The 15,358-nt window shown below is 51.2% G+C and overlaps 1 pseudogene; it reads left to right on the forward strand.

Annotated features, from left to right (window-relative positions):
• Positions 1-393: 393 nt before the first annotated feature.
• On the forward strand, positions 394-5,923 carry LOC100078028 (annotated as a pseudogene).
• The last annotated feature ends 9,435 nt before the right edge of the window (positions 5,924-15,358 follow it).

The following is a 15,358-nucleotide window of genomic DNA, read 5'->3' on the forward strand; positions in this document are numbered from 1 at the left end:
AATTTTCTCAGGTAAAGAAGGTGGGGTAGCAGAAAGAGGAGGAGGAAGAGGAGAACAAAGAAGAGGAGAAGGAGGGTGGGATGTTCTGCATCTTCTGACAAATGGCTTTTGGATTCGTCTTCTCTGTGGCCATTTCTGCCATGTTGGCTGAGACGGTCAGTGTGGTCCTGGCCTTCAGGGCCACCAGGCTGGGGGGCAGAATGAGGCCATGGCCGGGGCCCAGGACACCTTCCTCTATTGTCTGTGTCTGCTCCCTCATCTAAGGGGGCATCTGTAACATTGGGCTGGGTACCTCCCCTCATTCCCTGATGTGGACGTGACATCCGAGGCTGGGGTCATCGTCGTCCAGTGCAATGAGAGCTCTGCCATCACTTTCTACTGTGTCCTGGGATCATGGGGCTCCTGTCCCCGGTCAGCCTCACGGTGGCCTTCCTGGCCAGGAAACTGATGGACAGCTTCAATAAGGCCAATTCATGCTTCTGTCAGTCAGTCAATTGTAGTTACTGAGTACTTACTGTGTGCAGAGGACTGTACTAAACCACTGGGAAAGTACAATATAAAAATATAACAGGCCATTCCTGCCCCACAGTGTCCATATCCGTAACTTATTTTAATGTCTGTCTCCCCCTCTGGCCTGGAAGCTCCTTGTGGACAGTGAACGGGTCTTTCAACTCTGTCATATTGTACTCTGCCAAGTGTTTAGTACAGTGCTCTGCACACAGTAAGCGCTCAGTAAATACCACTGATTGATTGGTTGATTGAGAAGGTGTCATTGGATGAGATCCCAGATTGTCATCTTGGACCAGAAGCCGGTAGGGCTGTAGAAATGGATGAAATGAAATGATGAGATTCCTTCCCCTTTGACGATCTGAACTATGAGATTTTACAGAACAGCAGCAAAGTCTATGTCAAAGTGGGAGAGTTCATGCCCCTGGCCCCAGCTGCCAAGATTTCATCATCAGTGAGGAGAGGATAACGTGGAATGGGCGATTTTCTCAGGTAAAGAAGGGGGAGTAACAGGAGAAGGAGGAGGAAGAGGAGGAGGAGGAGGAGGAGAACAAGGAGGAAGAAGGGGCAGATGATCTGCATCTTCTGGCAAACGGCCTTTGGATTAATTTTCTCTGAGGCCATTTCTGCCATGTTAGCTGAGATGGTGTGTAGTCCTGGTCTTCAGGGCCACCGGGCCGGGGGGCAGAATGAGGCAGTAGCTGGGGCCCAGGACACCTTCCTCCATTGTCTATGTCTGCTCCCTCATCTGAGTGGGCATCTGTAAAGTCGGACTGGGGACCTCCCCCTGATTCCCTGATGTGGGCGTGGCATCCGAGGCTGGGGTCATCATCATCCATTGCAACGAGGGCTTTGCCATCACCTTCTACTCTGTCCTGGGGTCATGGGGCTCCTGGCCCCAGTCAGCCTCTCGGTGGCCTTCCTGGCCAGGAAACTGATAGCTTCATTTGAGGCCAATTTACGCTTATGTCCACCCTAATCTCAGTCCCTTAGCCCTTCTGTCAATCAGTCAGTCCACTGTATTTACTGAGTACTTACTGTGTGCAGAGCACTATACTAAACCTTTGGGATGGTACAGTAGAACAATATAACAGGCACATTCCTGGCCTACAACGTCCATGTCTGTAATTTGTTTTAATGTCTGTCTCCCCTTCTGGCCTGGAAGCTCCTTGTGGACAGTGAATGGGTCTTCCAACTCTGCCAAGTGTTTAGTACAGCGTTCTGGACACAGTAAGCGCTCAGTAAACACCACTGATTGATTGGTTGATTGAGAAGGTGTCATTGGATGAGATCCCAGATTGTCATCTAGGATCAGAAGCCGGTAGGGCTGTAGAAATGGATGAAATGAAATGATGAGATTCCTTCCCCTTTGGCTTTAAAGCCTTCAGTCAGCTTGCCCTCTCCTATCTCACCTCACTAATATCCTCCTCCAGTCCTACCTGGACACACTGCTGCTTTAACATCAGCTTATGCACTGTACCTCGGCCTCGTCAATCTCTCAGACTACCCCTACCCCCACGCAGTCTCTCTAGCCTGGAACTCGCTCCCATTCCATATATGCCAGATCACCACTCTCCCTACACTTAAAGCCTTAATGAAGTCATGAAGCCTTCCCTGATTAAGTGCTCTTTTCCCTAGCACTGTCTTCCTTCTGTGTCATCTATGCAATTGAATCTGTGCCTTTTAGACATTTGATATTTGTCTTACAGCACTTTTGGACATACCCATGCTTTATATATCAAAATTCATTTTTTATATTATTACCTGTCTCTCCCTCTAGACTGTAAGCTCGTTGTGTGCAGGGGACATGTCCACCAATTCTGTTGTACTTTACACTCCCAAGCACCTATTTCAGTGTTCTGCATTCAGTAAGTGCTCAATACATGCTTTTGATGGTTTGATTGATTGAATGATTGATTATTCTCTTAAGTGCTCAATGCAGCATTCTGCACATGGCAACTGCTCAATAGATCCCATTGATAATGAAGACTGTTCTTATTGAACAGTCTGATTGAACTCACTGTCTCCTGCCTTCTGCAGAAAAACATTGCCCTAGGATTTCTATATCATTTCCTATCCTTCCACTATGCCCTTGAGTCCCAGGGAGGAAAGCTTCAATGCACTGCCCTTTTCCCTCTTCCCCTCCTGGCACAGATCCCCCACTCTATGTGTAGTGAGACCTGCCGGCCAGGATTCAGGAAAACAGCTCAGGAAGGGAAAGCTACCTGTTGCTATGACTGCGTATCCTGTGCTAAGGGAGAGATCAGCAATCAGACCGGTATGTGTTCACCGAGAATCACGCTTCCCAGTCAAATAGCTGTGGGCCAGGCACAGCATTCTGGGAGAGCTTTCTGAGAGCAAGAAATAATAATGATAATAACAATGATGACTGTGATGTTTGATAAGCATTTCCTAGATGCCTAGAGAAGTGACATGGCCTAGTAGATAGATCCCTGGCCTGGGCATCAGAAAGTCCTGGGTTCTAATCCCCGCTCTGCTACTTGAGTGTTGTGTGACCATGGATAAGGCACTTCACTTGTCTGTGGTTCGTTGCCTTTGTCTGCAAAATGGGGATTCAATACCTATTGTCCTTCCTACTTAGGCTGTGAGCCCCATTTGGGACTTGATGATATTGTAGCTACTCCAGCACTTAGTGGAGTACTTGGCAAATAGGGCTTAACAAATACCACAATCATTATTATCTGAGCTTCAGTCTCTGACAGAGGTCAAATATGTTTGAAAGGTTTTTTTTAGGATTTTTGTTGAGTGTTTAGTATGTGTGAGGCACTGTGCTAAGCAGCAGGTTGATATAAGCTAATAGGTCTAGAGACAGCCCATATATTAATAATGATGACTATGGTATTTGTTAATTGTTTACTCTGTGCCAGGAACTGTTCTAAGCTCTGGGGTGGATACAAGCAAATTGGATGGACACAGTCCCTGTCCCACTTGAGGCTCATGGTCTCAATTCCCATTTACAGATGAAGTAACTGAGGTGAAGAGATTTCAAGTCAGTTGTCCAAGGTTATAAAGCAGACATGTGGCAGAGCCAGGATTAGAACTCATGACCTTCTGACTCCCAGGTCCATGCTCTATCCAATAGGTCATGCGGCACCAAATGGGGCTCACAGTCTTCATCCCCAGTTTACAGATGAAATAGCGGAGGCAAAGAGAAGTGAAGTGACTTGCCCAAATTCACCCCAGCAGGCAAGTGATGGAGCTGAGATTAGAACCCAACTCTTTCTGACTCCCAGGCCCCAGCTCCGTCCACTAGACCATGCTGGAGGTGGGGGGCATGGGAAAGTTGGAACCCCCAGCCTGTTCTGTGCCCTATTGTCTCCTCAGGGTTGGATTCTGTGTCTGGTCCACAGCCTTTGCAATTTGGGAGGCTTCCCTCATTCCTCTGTCATCAATCAATCAATCAGTAGAATTAAGTAAGCACCTACCATGTGCAGCAGAGTTGGTAGATATGTTCCCGACCCACAATCAATCAATCAAGGGTATTCAGTGAGCGCTTACTGTGTGCAGAGCACTGAATTGAGTGCTTGGAAGAGTATGATATAATAGTTGGTAGGTACATTCCCTGCCCTCAAGGGGCTTAAAGTCTGGAACAGGAGACAGGCATTCAAATAAATTATGGTTATGGAGAGAAGGACTGTGGAGCTGAATGGGGTGGAGGTACAAATTGTACAAATCCAAGTGCAAAAGTGACTGGGCAGACTGACCCAATCTTATCATTCCAGTCAATCAACTGTATTTACTGGGTGTTGACTGTGTGCAGAGCACTGGACTAAGGCCTTGGGAGAGTACCATACAACAAAGTTGGTAGACACACTCCAGTCCTTTGAAAGCAGTTTCTCCATCCATCTGAGTCTCCCGGTTGCTCTTCTCTGCATTCCTCTGCACCGGTATTTTGAACATCCCTCTCCCAGGGATCAGAGCTTCATGCCTCATCCCAGGTAAGGTGGGAAATCCCATTTATTCATTTCATATATGGATCAGTGCATAAGGTGCCCCAAAGATGAATTTCCAAATCGTCAAAGAGATCAGTGTATCCCGAAAGCTGTGGTCTTCGTTTCCTAGAAGGAACGTTTGGGAATGGTTCTGGTGTCCTTAACCCTCTGTTTCTCTTTCCTCACCACCCTGATTTTGGGGGTCTTTATCAATCATCAGGACCCCCCATAGTGAAAGCTAACAATCGCAGCCTCAGTTATGCTCTCCTCACAGCCCTCCTGCTCTGCTACCTGTCCTCGTTGAGCTTTGTCGGCCGCCCCGGCCTGGCTACCTGCCTCCTGCAACAGATGGCCTTTAGAGTCACCTTCTCTGTTGCCATTTCCACCGTATTGGCCAGGACGGTCACCGTGATCCTGGCCTTCAGGGACACTGGGCCAGGGAGGAGAATGAGGATGTGGCTGGGGCCCAGGACACCTTCCTCCATCGTCTGTGTCTGCTCCCTCATCCAAGTGGGCATCTGCACAGTCTGGCTGGGAACCTCCCCTTCAGCATGGCTCAGTGGAAAGAGCACGGGCTTTGGAGTCAGGGCTCATGAGTTCGAATCCCAGCTCTACCACTTGTCGGCTGTGTGTCTGTGGGCAAGTCACTTAACTTCTCTGTGCCTCAGTTCCCTCATCTGTAAAATGGGGATTAAGACTGTGAGCCCCACGTGGGACAACCTGATTCCCCTATGTCTACCACAGCGCTTAGAACAGTGCTCTGCACATAGTAAGCACTTAACAAATACCAACATTATTATTATCATTATTATTATTCCCCGATGAGGAAGTGACGTCCGAGGCCGGGGTCATCATTGTCCAGTGCAATGAGGACTCTGTCAATGCCTTCTACTGCGTCCTGGGCTACATGGGACTCTTGGCCTCATGGTGGCCTTCCTGGCCAGGAAGTTGCCAGACAGCTTCAACAAGGCCAAGTTCATCACATTCAGCATGCTGGTGTTCTGCAGTGTCTGGGTCTCCTTCCTGCCCACTTACCTGAGTACCAAAGACAAGGCCATGGTGGCCGTGGAGGTCTTCTCCATCCTGGCCTCTGGCTCTGGGCTCCTCAGCTGCATCTTTGGGTCCAAGGTCTATGTAATCCTGATGAGGCCGGACAGGAATACCAGAGGTCGGCTCCTGGGGTGGCAGGGGAATCCTTAAACCGGGCATGATCAGGCGAGATCACGAAGCCGGGCTTGGGGAGGTGGGCCTTAAAACGTGAGGGTTCAAATGCAGCACCTCTCCAAGAGGCCGAGGGCAGCGTCTCCCGCAGGCAGAGGGGGAAAGAGGCAGATCCCTACAGGTCCAGAGTGGGTGTCTAGGAGAGTCCTAGTTGAGTGGGATGGGGTTCATCAATCCTAAATCAGTTCCCACTCTGGGCCTATGATCTTGTCCCTTCCAGCTCTGTCCTCTTCCCACCTCCCTCATCCAATCAATCAGTCAATCAATAGTATTTATTGAGCACTTTTGGTGCGCTGAGCACTGTACTAAGCACCTGGGAGAGTATCATATAAAAATATAAAAGGCACATTCCCTGCCCCCAGTGAGTCTACAGTCTTGTGGGGGACCAATAAATAACCAAAAAATTACAGCTTCGAAATTCCACTCCCACTCTCTTTCACTAATTCATTTGGCCTTCCATTAGCCATAGCTTGTAAACATCACTTCCCCAATTTCGAATCTCATCTTTCTCTCTTTCACCAAAGGAATGCACTAGATTAAATTATTAGAACAATCATTCACTGGTATTTATTGAATGCTTACTCCATGCAGACCACTGTACTAAGTGGTTGGGAAAGGACAATATAACAGAGTTGGTAGATGCTCCCTGCTCACAGGGAGTTTCAGCACACAGAGGGACCTAGAAACTAAAACCAATTACAGATAGAAAATGTAGTAGAGTATAAGGATATGTACGTAATTGTTTTGGGACTGGAATGACTATCAAAGTGAGTAGATTTTTTCATAGATTGGTATGTTATAAATTAGGATTTGTTCCAGAACCCATGGAAAAAGAATACAAAATTCCATTTTGGGCCATGTTCTCTGATAATAAAGGACATTGAATTATAGCTTAATATTTGTTAAAGTAGCTCACAATATGAGAAGTTCCATTACTGAGACACAGCACGGCCTCGTGGAAAGGGCATGAGCCTGGGAGTCAGAGGTCCTGGGTTCTAATCCTAATTCTGCCACTTGTCTGCTGTGTGACCTTGGGCAATAATTATTATTATTATTATTGTTTGTAAAGTGCTTACTTTGTGCCAGGTACTGTTCTAAGCTCTGGGTTGAATACAAACAAATCAGATTGGACATAGTCCCTGTCCCACATGAGGCTCACATCAACCTCAATCACCATTTTATAGATGAGATAACTGAGGGCCAGAAAAATGAAGTGACTTGCCTAAGGTCATACAGCAGACAAGTGGGGGAGCCGGGTTTAGTACCTATGATCATCTGACTCCCAGGTCTGTGCTTTAGCTGCTATGCCATGCTGCTTCTCACTTCACTTCTCAGAGCCTCAGTTTCCTCATTTATGAAATGGAGATTTTGACTGTGAGCCCATGTGGGAGATGGATTGTGTACAACCTGATTAGTTTGTGTGTACCCCACTGCTTAGTACAGTGCCTGGCACATAGTAAGTGTTCAGGAAAATCATTAAAAAAAGAACGAGAGGAAATGGAGGGTTGGGAAGGTTGAGGGAGGAAGGCTCATAGGAAAACTCTGACCGGTAGACCAGTGAGAATAGATTCCTCCATTAATATAATGATAATGATATTAGCTAAGACCTTACTATGTGCCAAGCTCTTTACTAAGCACTGGGATAGATAGGAGATCATCAGATTGGACATAGTCTAAGTAGGAGGGAGGACAGGTATTGTATCCTTATTTTGCAGATGAGGGAACTGAGGCATAGAGATGTGAAGTGAGTTGCCCAAGGGCACAAAGCAGACAAGTAGCAGAGGCAGAATTAGATCTCCCAGGCTCAGGCTCTTCACCGGGCCATGCTGCTTCACCCAAGGAGATCCCTCCATACTCCTATTACCCCAGAAAGAGAGAGGATCATTTTGTCCATGGAAATGAAGATGCCAGAGTAAATCTTCCCCAGCAAGGCCTTCATGTGGGGGAGAGAGAGGAAGAGGCACAGACAGTGAGAGACAGAGGGAAAAGGGTGGGGGAGATGGAGGGAATTAGACTAAGAGACAGGGGAAGGCAAGGGGGGTGAAGGAGACAAGCCTGAGGGAGAGGGACAGGAAGACCAAGATATGAGGAAACAGAGATTCATTCAATAGTATTTATTGAGCTCTTACTATGTGCAGAGCACTGTACTAAGCGCTTGGAATGTACAAGTCGGCAACAGATTCAGTCCCTGCCCTTTGACGGGCTTACAGTCTAATCAGGGGAGACAGGCAGACAAGAACAATGGAAATAAATAGAATCAAGGGGAAGAACATCTCATAAAAACAATGGCAAATAAATAGAATCAGGGTGATGAACATCTCATTAAAACAAAATAAGCAAATAAATAGGGTGATAAAGATATATACAGTCAAGGGGACAAGTACAGTGCTGAGGGGCTGGGATGGGAGAGGGGGAGGAGGAGAAGGAAAAGGGGGGAGAAGAGGGTTTTGCTGCGGAGAGGTGAAGGGGGGGGGTAGAGGGAGCAGAGGGAAAAAGGGGGGAGCTCAGTCTGGGAAGGCCTCTTGGAGGAGGTGAGTTTTAAGTAGGGATTTGAAGAGGGGAAGAGAATTAGACTGAGGTGAGGAGGAAGGGCATTCCAGGACCGCGGGAGGACGTGGCCCAGGGGTGGACGGCGGGATAGGCGAGACTGAGGGATCGTGAGGAGGTGGGCGGCAGAGGAGTGGAGCATGTGGGGTGGGCAGTAGAAAGAGAGGAGGGAGGAGAGGTAGGAAGGGGCAAGGTGATGGAGAGCCTTGAAGCATAGAGTGAGGAGTTTTTGTTTGGAGCAGAGGTTGATAGGCAACCACTGGAGGTATTTAAGAATGGGAGTGACATGCCCAGATCGCTTCTGCAGGAAGATGAACCGGGCAGCGGAGTGAAGAATAGACTGGAGTGGGGTGAGAGAGGCGGAAGGGAGATCAGAGAGAAGGCTGACACAGTAGTCTAGCCGGGATATAACAAGAGCCCGTAGCAGTAAGGTAGCCATTTGGGTGGAGAGGAAAGTGCGGATCTTGGCGATATTGTAAAGGTGAGACTGGCAGGTCTCGGTAACGGATCGGATGTGTGGGGTGAACGAGAGAGACGAGTCAAAGATGACACCGAGGTGGCGGGCCCGAGAGATGGGAAGGATGGTCGTACCATCCACGGTGATAGGGAAGTCTGGGAGAGGACCGGGCTTGGGAGGGAAGATGAGGAGCTCAGTCTTGCTCATGTTGAGTTTTAGGTGGCAGGCCAATATCCAGGGGGAGACATCCTGGAGGCAGGAGGAGATGCGATCCTGAAGGGAGGGGGAGAGGACGGGCGGAGATGTAGATCTGCATGTCATCTGCGTAGAGATGGTAGTCAAAGCCGTGAGAGCGAATGAGTTCACCAAGGGAGTGAGTGTAAATGGAGAACAGAAGAGGGCCAAGAACTGACCCTTGAGGAACTCCAACAGTTAAAGGATGGGAGGGGGAAGAGGCGCCAGCAAAGGAGACCGAGAATGACCGGCCAGAGAGATAAGAGGAGAACCAGGAGAGGACGGAGTCCGTGAAGCCAAGGTGAGATAAGGTGTGGAGGAGGAGGGGATGATCGACAATGTCAAAGGCAGCTGAGAGGTCAAGGAGGATTAGAATGGAGTAGGAGCCATTGGATTTGGCAAGAAGGAGGTCATGGGTGACCTTAGAGAGAGCAGTCTCGGTAGAGTGGAGGGGACAGAAGCCAGATTGGAGGGGGTCTAGGAGAGAATGGGAGTTAAGGAATTCTAAGCAGCGAGTTTAGATGACTCGTTCTAGGATTTTGGAAAGGAAGGGTAGTAGGGAGATAAGGCAATAACTGGAAGGGGAAGTGGGGTCGAGAGCGGGTTTTTTTAGGATGGGGAAACGTGGGCATGTTTGAAGGTAGAGGGGAAGGAGCCATTGGAGATTGAGTGGTTAAAAACAGAAATTAAGGAAGGGAGGTGGGCAGGGGAGACGGTTTTTATAAGGTGAGTGGGAATGGGGTCCGAGGTGCAGGTGGAGGGGGTGGCACTTGCAAGGAGGGAGGAGATCTCCTCTGAGGATACTGCAGGGAAGGATGGGAAAGTAGGGGAGAGGGTTGGTGGGGGGAGGGGAGAGAGAGAGGGGTGACTTTGGGGAGCTCAGACCTGATTGTGTTGATTTTTGTGATGAAGTAGGTGGCCAGATCATTGGGGGTGAGAGATGGGGGAGGGGGAGGAACAGGGGGCCTAAGGAGAGAATTAAAGGTCCGGAACAATCGGCGGGGGTGATGGGCATGGGTGTCGATGAGGGAGGAGAAGAAGTTTTGCCTGGCGGAGGAGAGGGCAGAGTTAAGGCAGGAAAGGATAAATTTGAAATGTGTGAGGTCGGCTTGGTGCTTGGACTTTTGCCATCAGCGCTCGGCAGCTCGAGCATAGGAGCGTAGGAGGCGGACAGGGCTGTGGGTTAGTGGAGCGAGAGCGGCGGAGGGAAAGGGGGGCGAGAGAGTCGAGATGAGTAGAGAGGGTGGAGTTGAGAGCGGAGACCTGATCGTCGAGAGTGGGAAGAGAGGACAGGGCAGCAAGGTGAGGAGAGATGCTATTGGAAAGACGGATGGGATCGAGAGAGCGGAGGTCTCTGTGGGGCAGTAGCGAAGATTTGAAGGGGGAGGGAGTGTGAGAGATGAGGCAGGTGAGAAGGTTATGGTCAGAGAGAGGGATTTCAGAGTCGGTGAGGGAGGAGATAGTGCAGCGGTAGGAGATGACGAGATCGAGGGTGTGACCGAGTCGGTGAGTGGGCGCGGTATGGTGGAGGAGGAGGTCGGCAGAGTCGAGGAGGGATAGCAGGCGGGCGGCAGAGGAGTCGTCGGGTACTTCCGTATGGATGTTGAAGTCTCCGAGGATCAGAGTGGGCAGAGAAAAGGAGAGAAGGAAGGTGAGAAAGGGGTCAAGGTGGTCGAAGAAGTCAGAGGTGGGACCGGGAGGGCGGTAGATGACAGCGACAAGTAACTGGAGGGGGTGGTAGAGGCGAATGATATGGGCTTCGAAGGAGGGGAAGGAGAGGGAGGGGGGAGGAGGGATAGTGCGGAAGCGGCAACGGGGCGAGAGGGGGAAGCCGACGCCTCCTCCCTTACCGGTGAGTCTGGGGGAGTGGGAGAAGGAGAGGCCTCCGCCGGAGAGAGCGGCGGCGGAGACCGTGTCTTCGGGAGAGAGCCACGTTTCCGAAAGGGCGAGGAGGAGGAGAGAGCGGGAGAGGAACAGGTCATGGACGAAAGGTAGCTTTCCTGTATTAGAGCGGGGGTTCCAGAGGCCACACTTGAAAGTAGCTGTGGGTGCAAGGCGGGGAGGGGGGGAAGGGCGGGGAGAGGGGAGGGTTTGGATGGGAAGGAGGTGGCGGGGCCCTGGACGGGGAGAGGGGGGTGAGGGGTAGCGGTGGGACAAGAGGACTGGGATGGGGCGTGGGTGGGGAAGGTTATGGTCAGAGAGAGGGATTTCAGAGTGGGTGAGGGAGGAGGTAGTGCAGCGGTAGGAGATGACGAGATCGAGGGTGTGACCCAGTCGGTGAGTGGGCGAGGTATGGTGGAGCAGGAGGTCGGCAGAGTCGAGGAGGGATAGCAGGCGGGCGGCAGAGGAGTCATCGGGTACGTCCATGTGGATGTTGAAGTCTCCGAGGATCAGAGTGGGCAGAGAGAAGGAGAGAAGGAAGGTGAGGAAGGGGTCTAGGTGGGTGAAGAAGTCGGAGGTGGGACCGGGAGGGCGGTAGATGACAGCGACAAGTGTCTGGAGGGGGTGGTAGAGGCGAATGATATGGGCTTCGAAGGAGGGGAAGGACAGGGAAGGGGGAGGAGGGATAGTGCGGAAGCGGCAACGGGGTGAGAGGAGGAAGCCGACGCCTCCTCCCTTTCCGGTGAAACTGGGGGAGTGGGAGAAGGAGAGGCCTCCGCTGGAGAGTGAACCAGGTTTCCGTAAGGGCGAGGAGGAGGAGAGAGCGGGCAAGTTAAAGGTCATGGATGAAAGGTAGTTTACCTGTAATGGAGAGGGGGTTACAGAGGCCACACTTGAAAGTAGCTGTGGGTGCAAGGGGGGGAGAGGGGGAGAGCGGGGGGTGGGGAGGGTTTGGATGGGAAGGAGGTGGCGGGGCCCTGGGCGGGGAGAGGGGGAGGAGGGGTGGCGGTGGGACAAGAGGACTGGGATGGGGCGTGGGTGGGGAAGAGGGAAGGGGGGAGGGGGTGAGGAGGGTGTTTGGTGGGGGGGAGAGTAGGGGGAGGGGTAAGAGGGCTGGCGCTGGTAAAGCGGGGTTCTAGGGCGGGGGAGAGGAGGGGGGGAGGAGGCAGAGGAGAGAGCGGGAAAGAGCTGGGCAAGAAAGGGGAAGGGGAAGGGGAGGATAGGAAGGGGCGGGGTGGGGGGGTGGAGGGACAAGGTGAGGCCAGAGAGGTGGGTGGCAGCACTGACAACAATAAAATAAACAATAACAAACGAAATCGGTAATATAGCAACATGATACAGTATGATACAATACAATAGTGTCAATACGTGGGCGATGACCAGGGTTGGGGGTCGACTTGATTAAGGGTCGACCTGATCAAACTCAAAGTCAAGCGGCTAGCGGCCGGGAGAGTCCCGGAGCTCATGACCAAATGTCTCTGAGGCGGCGGCGGGGGCCCTGAGGTTGTCCGGGGGAGGTGGGGGGGGGGGGGCCGTGGTTGTGGCCGTAGGCGGCGGCTAAGGTAAGATAACATGGTGAGAACAAGGACATCATCGCCCGGGGCGGGAGCGGGGAAGATGAATCACCTCACGGGGGAAGAGGGAGTGAGGGCTTCCCAAAATGGTCGCTTCGGGCGGAGTGGGGGGGTGGGGGGCGGTTGGGGAGCACAGTGTCCCCGGGCCTGAGCAGGGGAGCAAAATGTCCCCAGGCCCAAGCAGGGGAGCGCAATGTCCCCGGGCCGAGCAGGGGAGCACATTGTCCCCAGGGCCGAGCAGGGGGGCAGAATGGGGGCTGGTGTCTGGGGGTCTGTGGGGGCGGGGAGGGGCGGAGGGGAAGATCCTTAGTGTCGGAGTCCTTGAGCGGGGGTGCGGAGGTCCAGGTTGGGAAAGGATGAGGCGGGCGCGGGTCCGGGCGGTCCGAGGCTCAGCTCCCCGGGGGAGGCGGTGGCGGCGCGGATGAGTCGGCGAGCGGCAGGCAAAGGGGGTCTTGTCGGGAATCGGGGCCGGGCGGGCCAAGGCTGCGCCTCACCCACGTGGTGATGGCTCCAAGGGTCCAGGCGGTGACAAGGCTCAGCTTCCCGGGAGAGGGAGGCGGTCCCGGCATGGATGAGTCGGCGGTCGGCGGCCAAAAGGCTGCTAAAGAGCTAGCCGAGAAATGGGGGCCGGGCGGTCCAAGGAACCGTTGCAAGGGAGGAGAGCTCCCGAGTCCATGTGGTGGCCGATTCAGTTGGGAACAGGGGGACCGGCGGTCTAGAACTCACCCCCAGGGGAGCAGAGATCCCGAGCCCACGTGGTGATGGTTCCAAGGGTCTGGGCGGTGACAAGGCTCAGCTTTCCGGGAGAGAGAGATGGACCATAAGCTCTCTGTGAGCAGGAAACGTGTCTACCAACTCTGTTGCATTGCGTTCTCCCAAGTGCTTAGTACAGTAATCTGCACACAGTAAGCACTCAGTAAATACTATTGAATGAATAAATACCATTGATGATCCTTTTCTCCAACCTAAGCAAAATCACAAGGAAAGGATAGATGGTCAAAAGACCCTAGCCAAATGCACTTGGATCTGAAACCTATAACAACTTGGTAGTCACCGCACCTCCAGGTCCACAGCACTTATATGTACTAATCAATCAATCATTCAATTGTATTTATTGAATGCTTACTCTATACAGAGCACTGTACTAAGTGCTGGGATAGATCCAAGATAATCAGCTTGGGCACACACTATGTCCCACATGGGGCTCATGTCTTAATTTCCATTTTACAGATGAAGTAACTGAGGACCACAGAAGTTTAGTGACATGCCTAGGTTTGCACAGCAGACAAGTGGCAGAGGCAGGATTAGAATCCATGTCCTCCGACTCCCACCCTGTGGTCTTTCCATCAGGCCATGCCATTGCCATTTCTGGCTGTTTGTATTTATATATGTATACATATATATATATGCATGCATGTAAGCCCATGGAAGATTATTTCGATTATGTTGCAACCTGCTCCCCTCACCCACATTTGCAGATCAATGAGACACCCCCGATTAATAAGAAAACAGCTATTGAAAGCAGAACTACATTGCATTCTAGGTGAGCATTTCCCTTCCCAGGATCTTCTACAGGGCCACCTTCATATCACTGTTCCTCAGGGTGTAGAATGGTGCACAACATGGACACCAGCAGGTATTGAATTGAGGGCGAGTCGGACAGTGGTTTCAGGATAATCGAAGGAACCGGTGGAGAGGAAGAAGGTCATGAAGATGAGGTGGGGCAGACAGGTGGAGTAGGCTTTGGACTGGCTCTCTGAGGACCGCATGATAAGAGACGATCATGGAAATGAAACGGACGAGGGCAAGACGAGTAATGAGAGCCCAAATGCCCATCTCCGCCATGGTCCAATCAGACCCAGTCAGAAGAAGGAAAGAGTCAAAGGTTTGGGGTGAGAATATTGGAGGTGTGTAGAGCAGCAATGGAATAGGACTGATTCCACAATGATGGATCAGTCTACTGACCAAGGGGTCAGTCAGGTGGACTAATTGTTATTCATTCCAGTGAATCTTGAAAGTGATTACAGCTTCATTCATTCATTCATTCATTCATTCATTCATTCATTCATTCATTCATTCAATCATATTTATTAAGCACTGACTGTGTGCAGAGTACTGTACTAAGCACTTGGAAAGTACAATTTGGCAACAGATAGAGCCCCACAATGGGCTCACAGTCTAGAAGCGGGGTAGACAAAGCAAGTAAGCATAAAAATGAAAAAATAATATTATAGATATATACACATCATTAATAAAATAAATAGAATAATAAATATACACAAGTACTATGGGCGGGGAAGGGGTAGAGCAGAGGGAGGGAGTAGGGTCAATGGGGAGGGGAGGAGGAGGAGCAGAGAAAAAGGGCAGCTCAGTCTGGGAAGGCCTCCTGGAGGAGCTGAGCTTTCAGTAGGGCTTTGAATGGGGAAAATGAACTAGTTTGGCAGATGTGAGGAGGGAGGGCATTCCAGGCCAGAGGTAGGATGTGGGCCAGGGGTCGATGGTGAGACAGGCCAGAACGAGGCCCAGTGAGGGGGTTAGGGGCAGAGGAGCAGAGTGTGCAGGCTGGGCTGTTTAAAGGGAGTGGGGAGGTGAGGTTGTAGGGGGCCAGGTGATGGAGAGCTTTGAAGCCAATAGTGAGGAGTTTTTGTTTGATACGGAGGTTGATAGGCAACGACTGGAGATTTTTGAGAAGTGGGGGTGACATGCCCTGAGCATTTCTGTAGAAAGATAATCCAGGCAGCAGAGTGAAGACTGAAGTGGGGAGAGACAGGAGGATGGGAGATGAGAAAGATTTTAGTGAGGGCCTTGCTTCATGAAGATTAATGATTTGTCTTGGCTACAGAACGTGAAGCTGGGGTGGAAGAGCAGGCTGAAAGGGGGAAAAATCTCACCCGGGCTGCAGTTGAGAGACCCAGAGAGCTTTCTTGTGTCTGATCATTTTGAGGTTTTTAGTCACTTCTTAGAGAAGCAGCATGGTCTAGTGT

This window comes from Ornithorhynchus anatinus, unplaced genomic scaffold (genome assembly GCF_004115215.2).
Source record: "Ornithorhynchus anatinus isolate Pmale09 unplaced genomic scaffold, mOrnAna1.pri.v4 scaffold_344_arrow_ctg1, whole genome shotgun sequence".
Lineage (NCBI taxonomy): Eukaryota > Metazoa > Chordata > Mammalia > Monotremata > Ornithorhynchidae > Ornithorhynchus > Ornithorhynchus anatinus.